Below are 19,547 nucleotides of genomic sequence, written 5' to 3' on the forward strand. Positions count from 1 at the left end.
CCTCCTCACCCCCTGTCGTAAAAACATCAGATAAGAAGGTTTCTGCTGTGCTGTGCTTGTTTTCAAAAACTGAAAATATTATCAAGCGGAGTCCAGTCCAGCCTTAGACAGAATATAAACACCCGGGAGGCCAGACATACCCAAGGCCACAGAGCTCCTCCCACACTATGTGCTGCAGGAGGTCCAGAGAAGGGGACTTGCCTGACCCTGCGTGTGTGCAGAAGGCTTCCTGGAGGAGGTAAGATATCCCACGAGCCCTTAAGCCTTTGTGATGGACTGAATACTGTCCTCTCCCAAAATCATGTTGAAATCCTAGCCCCTGGTCCCTTAGAATGGGACCCTACTTAGAAGCTGAGTTATTACAGATGTCCCTGGTCATGCTGGAGTAGAGTGGGCCCCTCGCCAATAGAGCGATGCCCTTACACAGCTGGCAAATCTGAAGACAGAGGCTCTCAGGAAAATGCCGTGTGACATGGGAACGAAGACCAGGGTGGTAAGTCTCTGAGCCAGGGAAAGCCGAAGACGCCAGCAAACCGGCCCAGAGCAGGTGACAGGCCTGCAACAGAGTGTCCCTCACAGCAAGAAGGAAGGAGGGACCGACCCTGCGAATGGCTTCATCTCTGACTTCTAGCTTCCAGAGCTGCGAGACCACGCACTTCCAGCGGGGAAGCCCCATAGTTCATGTTCTCTTCCCACGGCAGCCGGGCAAGCTAATACAGCCCGAAGGTCAGGTAGGAATCTATGATGTGCAGAGGAAGTAACCCGGCCAGCAGTCGTTTCAAATAATAAACCTGAGCAAGCCCCCACCCCATGCCCCGCCGCCCGCCCCGTTCCCCCTGTCCCTTGCTGGCCTGTTAAACATGATGTAGTGGTGTGGGGGGGGGGGGAGGGAAAGATCTCGGAGCCTGATGACATGTCCCTAGAAACCTCCAAAACTGAAAAGCAAAGGGAACAGTTACTGAAAAAACCAGAACAGAACATGCCGGGATTGTAGGACAACCACAGAGCTGTAACGTATGTGTCATGGGAGCCCCAGAGCGGAAGGGAGAGCTTCTGGGCTTCAATTCCTGTCCCTAGAATGGGTCGAGGTGGCCTCGAGGTGTGCCGTGGGGTTTCACCCCTAACAGGGACCTTTCCAGCTAGCCCCAGGTTGCTCTGCAGGGGGCTGTGGAGGCTGAGGGCTGTGGGAACAGGAGTCCCCCCCATCCCCCTCGCTGGTCCTCAGCCCGACCACCTGTCCCTGGGACTCCAGGTGCAGCGCCCACTGGGCTGGAGTGGCTAATGGGCTTTGTGTTCTTCCTACACACGTTGAGCTCTGCCAAGATACCCAGGCATATTAGAACAATCCAGCCCTCTCTTGTTACCCCAGTACCTCCCACCCCCATCTCACACATACACAAGACATATTTTTGAATGTTCTGATGGCAGTAAACTTGGCCCATTGCCCAAACCTCCAAGGGGAGGTCACAGGTAAAGCTCCCACCCAGCCACCAGCACCCAGGGGAGCCCCCTCCCATCCAAGGACACATGCGGGGGCAGCCACCCTGATAACAGTGTCTGGGGGGCAAACGGAGGTACCTGCTTCGCCAGCGTTCAGCTTTGTCCTCACTGCTGGACTGGGTTCCCCTGGGGGGACTCCAAGGCCCAGGTGTTGTGACACCTGAAGAAGAATCAGGTTAGGATCAGACCCCTGGTCAAGGAGCTGAGCACAGCCTTTTGACCTAGTGAGGATGGAGAGACCTAGAGTCAGGTGGCTGAGGTCCACCATGCAGTGGGAGTCACAGTCTGGATGGCCTCCGGCTTGCAGCCTGACGAACCCTCAAGTTTCCTAAACCCCTTGGTCTGTGCATGAGTCTTGGTTCTCTGGGCTCAGCCTGCAGAGGTAGGAGCAGGTGAGCACTCTCCAGGGGTAAGTGGCACTGGGGTAGATTCCTAAAGACAAGCTTACCAGAGCCTGGGAGGTCATGCCTGGCCAGCCAGGGGAGACACTGTGGTTAGAGCCAGCTGGGATGCAGTGGGCCAGCCATGTCCAAGCCTCCAGTTCTCCAGCTTGAAACTGGAGAGAACCTCCCCAGGGCTACCACCAAGAGAGTGGGCTAACAGGAGAAAGTGCTCACTACCAGTAGAGCACGTGCGCGTTGGTCTAGCAATGCCCGCCTCCTGCTCGGCACCGGGCATCTGTGTGCCTGAGTTCTGGGCTCAGAGGGACCTGTGCTCTGCTCTCGGCCCCAACAGTCACAAGCTTGGGCAAGTCTGTCCTTCTTTGAGCCTGTTTCCTCATCTGTACAATGGGCATAATGCCAGTGCCTACGCCACAGAACTGGCAGCCTTGCACCATTGTCTCTTTCCCCTTCCTGCCTCTCTTTGCCGGGCTGCTTTTTACTGAACAGACCTGGTAAGCCATGCACAGTGGGGGATGAGGACCAGTGTCCTTACAAAGATGCACTCCTAGCTGGACCCCATGTCCACACAGAGAGGGGCAGATAACACACCACAGAGCAGCCAGGCTTCTCTTCAACAGACGCAGCAAAACTCCCCAGATGCTGTCAAGTGTCAGGAGCCGGGGATACAGAAATGAGTAGGACACGGTACCCATCCTCAAAACATCCAGTAATGTCTGATAATTTCATTCCCATCACCCATTAACTGAGTGCTTCCTGGGGCTTTGCATGCCCCACTTCATGAGTGGTCTCCTCCCACCCCACCCAGGAAGTCCTCTTAGCCCCATTTTACAGGCTCTGAAAGATTCACATGGCCAGGATCTGAGTGGCCGCCACCCAGGGTCCGGAGTGCTCTAACCAGAGCCTGCCCACACCATCGCAGGAGTTTGGGAATGACTTTTCAGAGCTGTGCAGGTTGTGGTGAAGGAAGAACAGTATCAGAGCTGCTTCTCGAAGGACACAGAGAATCTCCAGCAGGCAAAGCCAAGGGGAAAGAAGTTCCTGGACCCAAAACTGCATATACAAATAGCATCTAGGTATGAAAGAGTACAGTTACCGGGTGTGTGTGTCATGTGTTTATTCTGGAATCTAAGAGACTTTCAAGGCAGTAGCACCTTTAGCTGTAAAGGGAGGTGGGGTGAGATCATAAGGAACTTTGAATAGCAAACTAAAAAGTGGAATTTGGGGGAGCAATAGGGAGCCATTGAAGGTTGCTAAGCAGGGGGAGAGAGCATCTAAAAGATCACAGGCCAAGAGAAGTGAGTCATGCTGTCAGCATCCTGAGTGATCAGGGAGTAGAGCATGGGTGGGGTGCCCTGAGTAGGTTCCTGGAGGTAGGGCGCTCTGTTGGTAAGGAGGATCCAACTAGGTCCAACACCCCGGGGAAGGCAGTAAGTTGAGGGAGAAAATTAAGCCATGAACAGAAAACATGAAACCTGAAGCATGTTAGATTCAGCCCAGATTTTCCCTGCACCCACTAAGTACAGGGAGCTGAAAGAGAAACAGCTAAGCAGCGTATGATTTATTGAGCTGAGTTCCTATCTCTCGGGCTCTCTACCTCTGACTTTCGCTCTATATTTAGATGTTCCAGAATTCTCCTCTCCCCAGGCATTCTCCACATACCCACCCTCACAAGAATGAGCCCGTTTCCTGCCCCACATCCACTGCCAACCCCCCTCAGCTGTCTGTCCCACCCCAAGGCTCAGGTTCCAACAGGAGTCTGAGGGACTCCAGGTGTCACCGCCCCCTCTTCTCCCTAGGTCTTGATTCCACAAAGAACCATCCAGAGCCCGGTGTTATTCTCCTACTGAAGAAAGGAAAAGCCTAAATTCTTTCTTTGGCTGGGTTTTTCACCATGACTGGTTTTCATTAACTTCTCAAGTGGAAAATAAATTCTACCCAGTGGAAAGTTGCCACTTATGTGCAGGGAGTCATTGTTCACTGAATATGTTTTATGGCAAATGACCCAAGCCCCCAGTCTGCCGGGGCTCGGGCCAGGGCCCTGAGGGAGTACGCTTTGGAAATCTTCGTGGCAGTCCTTGTTGGAGGAGCCAGTGGCTGGTCACCTCTTGTTAAACCTTCTGGGTTGAGGAAGTCTGAGAAACTTGGGCGTCTGCTGTGCACTGTCCGCCCAGTCTGCCCAGCTTGGACCCCCTCCTCAACCTCTTGCTTTCAGCCCAAGTCGTAGATGACCTGGCGGAAAAGCTTCTCAAAGCCGCCTCTGCCTCGCAGCTTCTCCTCACCGCAGAGCTAAGAACTGGGGGAAAGGAGAAAACTAAACCAGGAAAGGAGCCCAGGCCATGCAACTCCAAACCGTGCAGCTTTGTGGGGCCTGAAGGGGCCCTCCTGGGCACAGTTCTCCATGTAAGGGGCCAACGCCATAGGGGCTGAGACCAAGAGCCGCCTGAGCTCTCAGGCCAGTCCCAGGGCATTGAGTGGCAGTCTCAGGCACAGGTAAGAAGAATATAGGCAGGAAGTAGAGACTGAGAAAGGAAGTGGGGAGACCAGAAATGGTGAGAGAGCGGGGTACAGAGAGACCGGAAGTGAAGGGACTTAGCCAGCGGAAGTGGCTGTGGCCAGCAGGGGCCAATGTTGTTCAACATTCCTTCGCTAGCTGGGTTCCTCATGCAAGGCGACAGAGAGGATTCAAGTTTGTACCAGGAAAAATTCAAGCCTGGAGATAATTTAAGCTTCTCTGGGACTCTGCCAGCCATCTCCAGGGTTTTGTCAAATTTTCCACCTACTCCCTTCACATGTGGAAGCTTAGCCTCCATCTTAGAAATTCCGTCCTCAATGTGGTCCTTTTTCCACTGTCTTGGTTATTCAGGAGGGTTTGTGGATGAAGATGGGTGGGATAAAGGGTTTATAGGAACTGGCTAGAGCTAAGCCCTCTCCCCTCCCTGCCATCCACCCTCCATATACACACGCTTCTGTGCAGGAGGCACTTCTTGGGATGGAGGCAGAGAATCAGGGATTGGAATGTCCGGCTTTGACCCCGAGAAAAACACCAGGCATCCAGAGAGGACACAAACTCCACTGCTAGGATTTTTCCCCCTACTTTATTGGGTAAATACAGAGCCAAATTACATAATATATAAAGTACTATAGGTAAAGATATCCTTAAATTCTCTCATTCCAATCCCTCTCTTCTGAGGATTACTATTTAGATGTGTATCATTGATTTTTTTTTAAATGCCTTTATTGATCTACTGGCTTTTTTCTCCCCAGGCAAAACTAGGACACATATTTCTAAACTTGCTTTTTAAAAAAATTTAGCTCTCCATCCGGGGTATTGTTCCAGCTCATGGGGTAGGGCTCTGACTCGTTCTTTTTTAACAGCTGCGTTGCAGCCCATTGTGCGGGTGTACCATTGTCTTAATCCATTCAAGCTGCTATCACAAAAATAGCATAGACTGGTAGATTATAAACAATAGGAATTTATTTCTCACAGTTCTGGAGGCTGGGAAGTCCAAGATCAAGGTGCTGGCAGGTTCAGTATCTGGCGAACCCCTTCTTCCGTGTTCAGAGATGTCTGTCTTCTCGCTGTCACCTCACATGGTAGAAGGGGCAGTGCAGCTCTGTGTGGTCTTTTTATGAGCACTAACACGGTTAGTATGATACTAATACAGGGGGCTGCCATATTACTGTTAATTATGTCATGGTGTCATTGGTGGGACAGGCCCCACCATCTTGATGTAGTCACCTCTCAAAACTCCTACCCCATCATATCACTACATTAGAGGTTTGTTTTCAACAGATGAGTTTTGGGGACACAACAGTTCATCCCGTAAGGATGAATGATTAACCGTGATTTTATTAACCAGTCTCCTGGTGATGGACATTTAGATTGTAATTAGTTGGTCTTGTTGGTTTGGTTTGGTTTGGTTTTGCTGTCATTAGGAACAACGGTGTGATGAGCAAGGTGCCCCCCCCCCGGGGTCTGACTGCCCCCTGGGGTCCAGGGGTGGCTTGCTGAGCCAGAGGAAATGCATATTTAAGTTAGAGGTGCCCTGCCAGAGAGCGTCTCAAAAAGATCTTGCAATTCATACTCCTTCAGAATCATCTTCAACCCCAAAACCAAAGGGTGATCATTTCTCAGGGAAAGCCTTTTTTTCTATTTTGTTTCACTTTTAGGTAAAACATCTGAAACTACTTAGTAAGCTCTATGATACTTACAGTCAGATGCCAGCCAGGGATGACTTGCTCCCCATATTCTTGGTGATAGGGTTTCCCATCCCCATTCTACAGATTTTCCCAAGTCAGGGCCCGGCCAGGCTTTCAGAGAGTTCTTGGAGGGAGGGGGGAAGGGATGGCAGTTTTAGGGTCACCTCCAATTCCTCACTCTGAGCAACCCTGAAATCATTTTATTTAGGATTATTTTGTAATCTCATGCATGCTCTTCTGTTCCATGCCTCATTTAGTCACATTGGGACTGAGCCATTTCTATAGCACTCATGCACACACGCGTGCACACACACGCACACACACAGACACACCCCTCACACACACCCCTCACACCTCCTTATTGGTATGTGTACAGACTACCGAAATCTTGGGAGAACCAGAAGGATTTACATCTTAGGATACACAGAAATGCCATTTTGAATAGCAAACTCCCAGACCTCTTGTTCTGGGCATATGCCTACTGTTGAAACTTACCCCAAACATTTTTGAAATGAGGGCTCTGACCCTCTGAATTTTACTTGACCCATCCCTTTCTCCCCACATTTCTGCTTGCTCTCAGAAAAACAACTGCCCCCAAATAATAATAAAACCACCCTTTCTAATACACCAAAATTCAGTTCTTCCCAGTCTCTGCTCCCCTGTTTTGCAGCCGTAGGACAAGAGAGGGGCCTTTCAGACAATGGGATCCACCCTCCTTAGAAAGGGGATGTGGTGAGTAGTAACATGTTCAGCCTTTGCCACACTAAACAGGTTCACTCTTTTAATCTACCCTCTACCCTGGGCAGAGTGTTCCTTAAAAAACATAAATCAGATTATAGCACAGCCCTGCTCCATCCCTGCTAGCTTGCCAGTGCCATTAGAATGGAATCCAGGGGGGGTGGCGCCTGGGTGGCTCAGTGGGTTAAATCCTCTGCCTTCAGCTCAGGTCATGATCCCAGGGTCCTAGGATGGAGCCCCGCATCGCATCGGGGTCTCTGCTCATCAAGGAGCCTGCTTCCCTTCCTCTGCCTCTCTGCCTACTTGTGATCTCTGTCAAATAAATAAAATCTTTGAAAAAAAAAATAGAATAGAATCCAGGGGCACCTGGGTGGCTCAGTTGGTGAAGTGAATGCCTTTGGCTCAGGTCATGATCCCAGGGTCTTGGGATGGAACCCCACAGTGGGCTCCCTGAGCAGGGAGCCTGCTTCTCCCTCTCTCTTGGCCTGCTTCTCCCCTTTCTTATGTTGTCTCTCTGTAAAATAAATAAATAAAATCTCCCTCTCTCTCTTTTTTTTTTTTTTTTTTTTTTTTTAAAGAATAGAATCCAAACCCCTTTCCGGGCGCATACCTGCACCCTTTCCTGAGTCTTTCTCCTGCACGCACAGCCAGTTCTGCTCTCAGCTCTCCAAGTTTATTTTAAGGTTCTGCGGTATCCCCTTCCCTCCCTCTCCCTGCTTATAACAGACATAGGATGTCAGTGTGGGTTAGGAGGAGCCCATGTAAGTAAGGCCACTTGGTCTCCTTCGGCCCAACTGCCCAGCCCTCGTCGGATATCCTCTCCTGGGGGAAGGGAACTGGCTTGAGTTGAGCCCAGTCTTCCAGATCTTTTGCTCCATACTCAAACCCTGGTTTTCAGTCCCTGACCTCTTGTTCTGGGCATGGTGTTGTGACGGACCTTTCTCAGGGTGATGACGGTCCCATGGCCCAAAGTGGGGGAGGGGCCAGGACGACAGGAACCAGGAGACCAGAACATTGTAATGAAGATATCAGCTCATGTTCTCTTAGCAGAGATGGTCTCATAAGACAACGGCTTCTTTCCAGGGAATACTGTTCAGTTCTTGCATAGGGAGGGGTGGGGAGGAGATGGGCACAAGGGGCATGCCTGAGGGGCGAGGGCAGTTTCTAGCCAGCTCTACACTCGGCTTGCACTGAGAGGGATGTGGGTGTGGAGAGCAGATGTTGGGTGGCTCAAGCTAAGGAAGATGTTCTTAGAGACTGTAGATAGAGAAAAGAGGAAACGTGAAGCAAGGAAGACAAACTTCAAGGACAGGAGAAAGATGTTGCAAGGGGATTTCTATAGGATTTTGCTTTATCATGACATCTCAGCTTCTTTCTGGGCAACTGGGGCAGCGTCCTCTTGGCCTCCCACGGTGCTCCCCCCCAAAACATTCTCCACACACTGACAGTGACTGATCCGAAAGGCAACTTTGATTGTCCCCTTTCTGTCTAAAAGCTTCAGTGGCTCCCCATGGCCCTCAGAACACAGCCCAATCTTTCCAAGTAGCCATGAGACCCTTCATGGTGTGGCAACCTCTCTCTCTCTGCTCACCTTCCATTCTGCACTTGGAGAAGCGAGCAGTTACCCTTTCCACCTCCCCGGCCCTCCCTGTGCCAGGTGCTCTCTCACCACTGGGCCTTTGCACAACCACAGGCTCACTGAACTCCCTGCTTTTTCCTCCATGAGCTTTCCTAATCCTCACAACCACCCCAGGGGGAGGGAATCTTTATCCTAGTTTCAGAGAGGAGACTGAGTCTTGGAGCACGGAAGTCCTGTATCAAGGTGACATGGTTTTAAAAGCAGCAGAGCCAGGTTTTGAAACCAGGCCCATCTGCTGTCTGCGCTCTGTCCAACATATCACTGTTCCCAGAGCTGGCATTCTCCACATGCAGGATGTGAACAGATGATACGTCTTTATAGGACAGGAACTTCTTAGTTCAGTCCTTGAGCCACCGTAAGGAAACCTGACACAGGTAGTTTTGCTGGTGGGAGGAATCAAGAAGGTTCTAGTGTGTGAATCCACTTATATGAGGTCCCTAGGGGAGTCAGATTCATAGAGACAGAAAGAATGGTTGCTCCTGGGGTCGGGGTTAGGGGGAGTAGGGGGGGTGCTAGTATCTCATAGGTGAGAGCTTCAGTTTTGCAAAATGGAAGGAGTTCTGGAGACGTACAGTGGATTAAGGGCTGCCCAGCAGTGTGAATGCCACTGAAATGTACACTTAAAAATAATTAAGATGTTAAATTTTGTGATGTCCATTTTATCACAATTTTAAAAACCTTTTTAAATCACATAATAAAAGTTACCAAGTTCATGGAAAAAGTGCTGGGAACTACCACTCAAAAGTTTGGTCAATTACACATTTAAAAGAGAAGAACCTAAGAAAAATGGTAACATGGTCTCACATATCCATGGTTTAAAAATTCATAAATACTAAAGAAATAGAATACCTCACTTTGAAGGAGAAAAAGAAACATCCAGAATGGAGGTTCTCAAACTTCTTGGTTTCCAGATCTCTTTACATTTTTAAAGCAGTCAGAACCCCCAAAGAACTTATATTTATATGTTTTTTTCTATCCATATTGTCCACGTTCAAAATGAAAACTGAGAAACATTTAGCAAACTAGAACACACCAGCACACATTCCTCCAGCCATCAGGCGATGATGTCATCACATGTCCTAGAGCTTCTGGAAAACTCCACGACACACTGGTGAGAGAATGAAAGTGGAAAAGGTGAATAATGTCATGATATTCTGGTTTGAAAATGGTTTTGGCCTTTTGGATCTCCTGAAAGGGTCCGGCGGACTTGCAAACATTCCCAGAACATACTTGGAAGATTTATGATCTGTTCTAGTATACAAGGTAGGGTCTTTAGTGGGGCCAGTGGAGAGGATGGGAAAGGGGGAGGTGAGGTAATCCCTATGGGGAGTCAGGCACTGTGAGGAAGGACCCTTGAGAAGTTACAGGGAGGCTGATGGCTGCAGAGACCACCACGGGCTTCCCTCAGCCATGCCCACATGACCTGGGAACAGTGTTCCCCTGCCCTCAGCCGCTCGTGCCAGGCTGCCCACACTCAGCTGCTCCCTGGGAGTACACCTGGGACCTTCCCCTGGGATCCAGGCGGCCTCCAGCATCCCCGCCCTGCCCCCCGGATATTCCCATATTTGCCGCAGGAAGGAGCCCTTGTCTGAAAGCGGTTTTGCCCCCCGCCAAGTCCGCAATGGCAAAGCCTTGCCCTGCGATGCTCCCGCAGATCCCACTCCAGCGGCAGCCAGTTTAATAAGGCTTATTTAAAAACAAAAACAAATCAGCTTATTGTCCGTGTGAAATGAGTTGTGTTCAGCCTTAATCCCCTGTGGTCAGCCGGCACTCCGAGGCTACACCAGCTGTCCCGGTCCCCACAGACCGCCTTAGGGAAGGTTACGTCCTCTTTTTAATGACGAGAAGCAGAAATCCAGTAATGCATTCAGTGCAGTGAAAACTTAATCCCAAATATCATTTTTACTCATATGAAGAAAGTTTACTCGCTGAAGATTCAATTGGACAAACACTGCCTCCGAATTGAGGTCATGCATTTACTTAATTGTCACATTGCTCCTTCTTGCGACGGCTTCTGACCAACACGCAGGTCAAGCTCTCTGCGGGGTTTTATTCCTCTGATGTTCTGGTCCCTCCTGGTAAGTGAAGCCTGGACAGGGAAGGGATTGGCAGTGTGCCCCCGCTGATGCCAAGTGGAGCGCCCTGCACATGTGGAAAGTTATGGGTCAGGAGGGGTCACAGGCACGGGGGCATCCAGTGGCATGCCCCTTCGGGAATGCTGGGATCCTGGAGGAGCCTCTTATGCAGGGGGCTCCTAGGGGAGCCTGGGAGAGGTGGTGGCAGGGCTGCGGAGCATGACAGGAGGGGCCCTGCCCTGCAGAGTGGGCACCGTATGAGGGTTCTCTAGAAACAGAACAAATAGGAAGTATCTGAGGTTCATTATTATAAGAGAGGTTCATTATTATAAGAAGTTGGCTCACGGGATGATGGAGGCTGACAAGCCCCAAGATTTGCAGGTTGAGTGCGCAAGCTGGAGACCACAGAAGCCGAAGGTGTAGTTCCAGTCCAAGCTGAGACCCAAGAAAACCCATGGTGTAAGTTTCAGTCTAGAGGCTGACGGGCTCAAGACCCAGGAAGAGTCAGTGTTTCAGTTTGAGTCTGAAGACAGGAAAATGCAGCTATCCCAGTTTGATGACAGTCATCCAGGAGGAATTCTCTCTTACTCAGGGGAGGGTCAACCTTTTTGTTCTATTCATGCCTTCAACTGATTGGGTAAGGCTCACCCACATGAAGGAGGACCATCCTTGCTTCACTTCAGCTACTGATTTAAATATATTAATCTCATCCAAATACATTCTCATAGAAACACCCAGAATGATGTTTGACCAAATATCTGGGCACCCTGTAGCCCAGTCTATTGGATACTTAAAATTAACTATCACAGGCACTCAAAGAAAAAGAGAAATAAAGGTTATCTCTGAATCAAGAGGGATATGGTGGTGCCCCCTCTGAACTACAGGAGAGCTGAAAATCGGGTGCCCCATCTCATACTGATGGTGTTTCTGAGGCTGGGGCTTTCCTGAGTCCTGCAGTCGTAGGGGTCATGGCATGAAGAGAAGCTAACTCTGTAGGGTCTCCAGGGCCTACACCATTAGAAGGCCAGACCTCTGGGCAGCCATCACTACACCCCGCCCTGGTATCAAGGAGGAGCTGCCCCAGCCGCCAGGCCTCTCAAGACCAGGCAACGTATTAGAGCAAAGTGTCCCCACTCCTGGTTACATCTCTATGGCCTTATTCATTAGTGCTGAGTCTCCAGACAACCATGAGAGCAAATGACATTCACAAAGAAGAAAAGGAAGGAATGTGAATTCCGAGAACCTACTTAGAACCAAGTACCAGGAAACACTTTGCAAGTGTCTCATTTAACAGCTGAAGAAGGTCGTGGAGTTCCCCACCCCCAGTAATTAACTATGATTAATGGTTAATCAGCATGACTGAGTACCTAGGGATAAGCCTGATCCTGTGCTCTGTAGTCTTAACACATTTAATCTGTTAATCACATTAATTAGAATAACCCCGAAGGTAGGAACCATTATCCTTCCCATTCTACAGATGAAGTAAGTGAGGCACACAGGCATGAACTGACATGGGGTCATCCAGCTACTGAGGGGTAGAGCTGGGACTTGAATCCAGACAGTCCCTCCAGAATTATCCACTCCACGATACTCCCTCCTCCCATAAGTGGGGTCCCCACATGGGGTCCCTCGGGTTTGAATTATACACTGGGCTCCCAGGGAACGAACGGAGGGACATGGCTGGGTGCTGGGCTGAGGGCACAGCTGAGTGGAGTGAAACGGGGACTTCCAGAGGGATAAGGAGGAGCAGAGCAGCCCGCCAGTCTGGAGCCCTCTGGCTCCCACCTTCCTCCTGCTGTGGCCACAGGCAGCCTCTGGAAGAGGATCACTAGAAAATGAGGAGGAAACCAGACAGCCACTCAAGCTAGGCTAAGGGGGCGGTGGCAGCTCTGACTGAGGGCAGAGGCATGGGCACCCCTGCCTGCGGGGAGAGGAACAGGTGGTCAGGAAGCTGTTTCCTGTCCGAGGGTCCGCTAGCTTCCGTGCTCCACTCCACTCTCCCCTGGTGCGTCTGTAAAGGCTGTGGTGCAGGGACTCTGTCTTCTTTCAACACACAGCAGACAGTCCCTCGGCCCAGCAGCTCCTCTGCTCCAGACGGCTACAATGACGCTTCTCAAGCCAGCTTTGTCCCTGAGGAAAACAGCTCAGTCCGCCCTTCAAGTCCAAAGCAAGTGCTGAATTTTAATTCTGGATTTAATTCCATATGGGTTGAGCCAGGAGCCATTCGGAGGCAGATTAGCAGCCCTGATGTGCAGCCTCTGGTCTTTGGGAAAAGTGACACAAGCCACCACCCACAAAGCCTGGCCCCCATGGAGGTCTCCCTAGGACTCAGGCAGCGCTTTTAGGGAATGACCCCGCTGGGCCAGTTTAACGTATTTTGCAGATCACTCGGCCCACCCAGGAGCAGGACTCAGCAACAGGAGGGGGAGGCAGCCAGAGAGGAAAGACACAGCAGAAATAAGAGGTAAAAGACCAATGGCATGGCTTCCTAAAGGGGGAGGTTTTTCTCCTCAGGGCCCCTGCTGGGCACCAGCATGTGCCCAAAGTAGAAGAGCAGAAGGGGGTTGAGAAATTAGGGCTTGTGTTAGTCAGGGTTCTCTGGAAAAACAGAACCAACAGGAGATATAGATAGATAGACAGATAGAATCCTGAAGATCTGAGAACCAGAAGAGCTGATGGCCACAAGCCAGTAGGCTCAAGACCCCAGAAGAGCCAATGTTTTGGTTTGGGTCAGGAAAATGCAGGGGGAATTTTCTAATTCTTGCAGGAGGGTGAGAATTTTGTTTTCTTTGGACCTTCAACTGATTGGATGAGGCCCACCCACCTGAGAGAGGGAAATCTGCTTTACCCGATCCATAGATTCAGATGTTAATCTCATCCAAAACCATACTCACAGACACACCCAGAATAATGTTTGACCAAATACCTGAGCCAGTCAGGTAGACACATAAAATTAGTATCAACATAGGGCTCAGGGTAAAAAAAGGAGAGGATACATGGCATGAAAACACCTATGTACTAAGCGAGAGAAGTCCCTTTGACCCAGGAAAAGGCCTAATTGTGTTATAGTTGCTCCAGCCTGAGGCCAGAGCAGGTGCAAAGCCAAATGGCACTGAGTGAAGAGGAGCCTGGGGAGGATCCTGAGGGAGGACAAAATATGTACAACCTGGGCCATAATTAATCACCAAATTAATTAATATGTAAATTCAATTACCTTCTATTTTATAAACAAAACTATGCTGGAACCTCTCTTTAGGGACAAACATGGTATGGCGAATCATTCATTCAACTCTTCTAAGAATTCCAACTCATTGGTGGGATGATTTTTTTTTTCCTTTTGTTTTGGTTGCCACCAGCTAGAAGGCCCCTGTCTGAGCCTCAGTTGCCTACAGGGTCTGCCTCACCTCTTCCAAGGCCACCCCCATTAGAATGATGTTCACTGGGTCCCTGGCCCCTGGGGTGCTGTCACAGTCTGGGCTGCACGGTGTCCTACACACACATCATGGCCGGGAACACCCCACACCGACCACGTGGTCTGGATGCAGATAGCCCTGCCCCTGGCTTCGTGGCGCTTACCAACAATGGCTGGCCTGGAGCGGTGGCAGGTGTGGCACTCACCCTTGCTGCCCCTATTTGCTCGATGCCACCAAAGGCTTCCAGCACCTTCTGCGGCATCCCGCTCTGTCCTGGCAACCTCTTCTGGGCAGCCAGGGCCAGTGTCATTTGTTGGCATAGAGTCTCATCAGCTAACACATTTTGGCATCTTGTATGAGAGGATTTCAGTATTTTCATCACAGTGAGACTTCCCCACTCTCTCCTCATCAAATCACAACCCTAAGTCAGAAAGACCTATGGGACATAACGAAGAAGGTGTGATAGAAAGGGACCCCGTAGGAGGGGTTTCCCTACTGGCTAGACAGGAGCCTGAGTGTGGGCAGTCCAGGAATCTAGAACAAAGGCCCCCCCAATGTCCACTGTGGAGATAAGGAATGAAATGGAAAGAGAAGCTAGAAGTACAGGTCTACTTTGAAAATCTAGACTCCATGCACTTAACCACTGGGAAGAATTAAGGATAGAATGCTGGCCATGCATACCATGTACCATGCACCACACCAGACTGGGCCCCATGGAAAGCATTCCTCTAATAGTTTCCTCTATAGTTCTCAAAACAAGCAAACAACTCTTTAAAGAACATATTATTAGCTCATATTTCACAAGAGGATGGTAAAGCTCAGAGAGTTTAAATTTATTTATTCATTTATCCCACAGATAAACATACCAAGTACTGTGCCAAGCACTAGGTAGTAACTGACCCCAACAGACCCCAACAGCCTTCATGGAGTTTACAGTCTGATGGGCATTAAGGAAATGAGCCCGCAAATAAATATATGATTACACCTCACCACAAAATATAATCAAGAAAGGGCCAAGAGGGCCATAAGGAAGAATGACATGGGAGACCCAATATAGACCAACCCATTCAGGGAAAGCTGCCTTCTGGGGGAGCCTACAACCGCCCAGCCAGTAGCAGAACCAGGATTCTAACCTAAAGCCTGTTCTCCCCAGCAGTTCCCATCACTCAGCAAATGGGACCAGAGGGACCCATCAAGTGCTCCTTCGATGGTCTACATGTCTTGGACGTATCTGGGGCCACGGGACCTGAGGTTACCACTTCTGCATTCCTACATCTTATCTTCCCTCCCACCTTCAGTGCAAGGGATGGAGATAGGTCAAACACAGGAAGCTGTTGACGGGACCATCTAGAAAATGCTGAGCGGTAGCAAGATGCCTTGAGGCCCAGATTCCATTCTTGGCTTTGCTGCCTGCCGAAGATGAGACTGAGATATTCGGTGTTAAGCCAACAATAAGGGGTCACGCAGTGACGATAGTTGTCATTTACTGAGTACCTACCACATGTTGGGAGCTGAATCGCTACTTTGAAGGAGCAGTGTCACCTGTGGTTGACTGAATGACCAGCCTGTTTTTCACTCCTCCCTGCTCCCACGCTCTTGCCACGGATTCACTGTGGGCAGACTGCTTCCCACCCCTGTCCCTGGGTTCAGCCTGGGACTTAATTTAGTCATGGGATGTTAGACGGAGATGAGATGCAAGCAAGGGCCTGAAACGTGCTCGAGCAGTCTTGTCTTGTGCCTCTACCATTGTTATGAGAAGAGATTCTGCCCCCGCCCCCACCTGCCCCCAGGTAGCTGCTGTTACTTTGGCTGAGCCCACAGTGGCATTCACGGAGTAGAGTCAGCCAGACCCAAAGCCAAGTTGCCCAGTGCACCCAGTTACAACTGGCCTGGCTGGCCCTTGGAAACATGAGAAATACTTATTTTACTGTGCCTGTCACTGAGATGTAGTGGTTGATTGTTACACAGCAGTAGCTAGCTGATACAGCATTTCTATGAAATAAGTATGATTCTCTACCATTTTACGAATGAAGACACTAACTTTGAGGCTTATACATTGGCCCTTGTCATAAAATCAACAAGTGGCAGAGTTGGGGTTTAAATCTTGGGCTTTCTGGGACTAAATCCAAAACGTAGATATTGTTGCTGCTCCAGTAGAACCCTGCAGGGACGCACACCTGTGACAACACACAGATGAAATGTAACTGCCAATTGGCCCATGAAGCCTGGAATGGCCCAGTGCACAAGCTAATCCCGGTTGTTTTGTAAATTTATCCGTGATACTGCCCCGCATTTCATGTGTGTGAATTTTTCCTCCTTTAACAGCATTACAGTATTATAATTAGCTAGAGATCAAGAGCAATTTTGATTTTTTTAATTTTACTTTTACTTTTTAAAAATTTTATTGTTAGTTTTTTTGTCTTTGTTTTTTGTTGTTGTTGTTGTTTGCTTTTTTAAGAGAGAGAGCACATGAGCAGGAAGGTGAAAGAAGAGAGGGAGAGGGAGAGAGCATCTTAGGCAGGCTCCACACCCAGCGTAGAGCCCCACATGGGGCTCAAGCTCATGACCCTGAGATCACGTCCTGAGCCAAAACCAAGAGCCAGACATTTAACCGACTGAGCCACCCAAGTGCCCAAGAGCAATTTTTAGACTAAAACTCCAGTGGATGTGTGGGAAAGAAAGAAAAAGAAGTGGAGGAAACAGATTATATTTAAGAAGATGAAAATCCCAGGGAGGAAAAGAAGAAAAATGATAGTAATTGTTCATCACAGGAGCTGGAATGGAGCAGTCCCCCCAGGCGGGATGTCAGGCAGGAGGCTCTGCAGTTCTAATCAGATAGGTGGTGACAGTGGCTTAATCCAGAGGGACAAGAATTAAATGAGCACCCGGAGAACGAGAGCAGATGTTATGACCTAAGTGCCCTAAAGCCACATGGTCAAGAGAGTGGACAAGTGAGCCAACTCAAGTTCAGTGCACTCCTCCAAATTCTTTCCTCCCATCCAAAGCTCTGAACCACAAACTCTGGGTCTGAGCCAGTTTCCAGTTAACTTGGCCCTTCTCGCCTCTTCTTCTGCCTGGGGAGGCGGCCCTCGCTGAGCCGGAGAGAGGGCCACCAGCAGAGGCCTGTGTCCTTACAGCAGGAAGGCTGGCTCCCAGGTGAGGGCTCCTCATGCCCCACCCCCCACCTCCCCGAGCTCGGCCATGCAAGCTGGGCCCCGGTGTGTTCCCCTCCAGCTGGGCCTGCACCCGTCGTAGGTGGGTGAAGGCCTGCAGACCTGAGTGGAGGCCAGAAAGTTTCTGGAGAGGATTCTGGGTTTAATAGAGGCTGCACTGGGTTGGTGACAGGAGTGGAGAAACATCAGGAATAGGAATCCGGGGTTTGCTTTGGGTCCAGGTTGGGCTCCCATCTTCAGCGTGTGAGCTGGAAGCCAGGAAGGGGGTTGATCTGTCTGCCAGAGGTTGTACCAACCCTGTTCCCTTGACCCCTCCAGGTTCAGGTCTCAAAGAAGGCCTGGGGACAGGATCTGGTGCCCTTGACATGGGTCAGGCTGTCTCTGGGGGCAACCAGGCGTCTGCTTCCTACCCTCAGAAAACTCAGGCGTGGACACGAGGAAAATGAAGGACAACTCTATGGGTCACTGAAATGCACCATGTCTCCCACGTCCTTAGACTGGGCTCCAGAAGCCAGTTCCACCAGGGGTGGGGCATGCCTTTCGCTGCCGAACCATCTGGGTCACAGCTCTATGAAGTGTTTGTTTCTGAGCAGGCTGACTTAAGCAGTGACTAAGCTCGAAAGTCATAAAAGCTGGTCATAAACTTGTCAGAGAGGCTGTCGGCCAGGCCAGGATGCAGACCTTGGTTGTCTTTGCAGCTGGGCAAGGCCCCTTGCTTCCCCCTCCTCTGAGCTCCCCGCACAGTCCTTGCCTGGGATGTGCCCAGACCCACAGAGCTCGCCAGGTCCTGTCTGCTGGGCCACCGTGGTCCAAACACGGTCTACCTCGGACAGAGGGCAGGGCTGAGCCTGAGAAGAAAGAGGGGCCAAGATCAGTGTGACCAAACGACCTGGGCTCAGGCCTTCTCTGAAGCCCGATGGGCAGAAGGCCAGGGATCGGAGGAACAGGGTGTCTCCCTGGGGATTGCCAACTCAGCTCATTGCAACACCTTCTGCTCCCTGTGGATGGTTTCTACCAACAGTGGCCACAAAACCCACAGCCTGAAGAGCCTGACCTCAACTAAGCTAGGCTCAGCTCTGCCGTGTGGCTGGGGCAGCAAGCGTCATCTCTGTGAGCCTCAATTTTGCGCGGCTATAAAATGGGAATGACCGTCTCACCTGCCCTGCCTGCCCCCTGGGCATCTGGCAAAGCTCCCAGGGAAGAATATATTCAGAGGATTTGGAGAGGGGCAAAGTGCCATAGAACAGAGAAGAAGAACAAGTCTCTGAATTCAGCCCTCAGACCTTTACCAAGGGCCAGCTTCATGCCAGACAGTGTCTGGGCCCTGGAGATGCAGAGATGAGGGAGAGCTACAGTTCCTGCCCTCTTCAGGCCTAGACCTCAGCTGGATCTTGGAGGAGATGAAAATGTACGCTAGTAGCAGCATGGACAACAATAATACAGCTCATCCGCTGGGTGCTTAACTGAGTACTTCATATACCCTTAATCCTTGAATAGTGACGCAGGATGTGCATTGTTATTTTCGTTTTGCTGATGAGGAAATTGACGTCCAGTGGGTTGAAGTCATTTGCCCAAGGTCACTCAGCTAAGAAGGAGTAAGTTGTCTAATTTTAAAATTGTTCCCGTCTAAGGGTCCACCTTTTCTAGAAGTTTCTAGCAAGCACATTTTACCTAGTGTTTTCCATTTACAGCTTTTTGCAGCAGCCCAACTGGCTATGTATTTAAAAACAGACTGGCCTCCTTTTCCTGCCATGAAATCCTGAGCAAGTTCACACTTGATCACACTCTGGTGGCCTCTGGGAGCATAGTGACACGTTGAGGCGCTTTCATGGGGAAGGAAGAGAAGATGCTGCATTACAAAGCACCTGGTTTCTGGAAAGTCCTCTCCACCTTCTCCCTGCCTTTCCTCCTGCCTGCCTTCTCTCCTCCACGCTGCTTTCCAGGCCCCCAAGGAAGAGGCTGCCCTCAGCCTTCCCAGCAGACCAAGCTCCTGTTCTGGAAGCTTCTCCAGCTTCTTAGAGGGCTTGGCCTAGCAGAGATTAGCTTCTTGTACTTGTTCGAGTCAAAGGATAGTGGTGATGGGGAAGACTCATTTCCCCGGGGCTTGGGCTGCCAAGGAGGTGGAGAGACTCTGCAACACAGGGTGTCCTTCACTCCATCAACACCGCCTGCTGGGCTCCCCCGGCTTGGAAGGCTCAGGATTACAGAGCAAAGCCTTGCCTGAGGGGCTCTCCTGCACCAGAAGAGACTCATGCCCCTCCCCATGCAAGAAGGGGCTGCCAGCACTTCCCCGGGGAAGACTTCCTGGGCTGTCCCTGGGGCACCAACACAGGAGCGGGAGTTCTGTTGGCAGGAGGGAGGAAGGAACTCAGGACTGGCTTCCTGAACTCGTTGTATGAATTAGA

Source organism: Lontra canadensis, unplaced genomic scaffold (assembly GCF_010015895.1).
Source record: "Lontra canadensis isolate GAN:19392208 unplaced genomic scaffold, GSC_riverotter_1.0 scaffold3, whole genome shotgun sequence".
In the NCBI taxonomy this organism is placed as follows: domain Eukaryota; kingdom Metazoa; phylum Chordata; class Mammalia; order Carnivora; family Mustelidae; genus Lontra; species Lontra canadensis.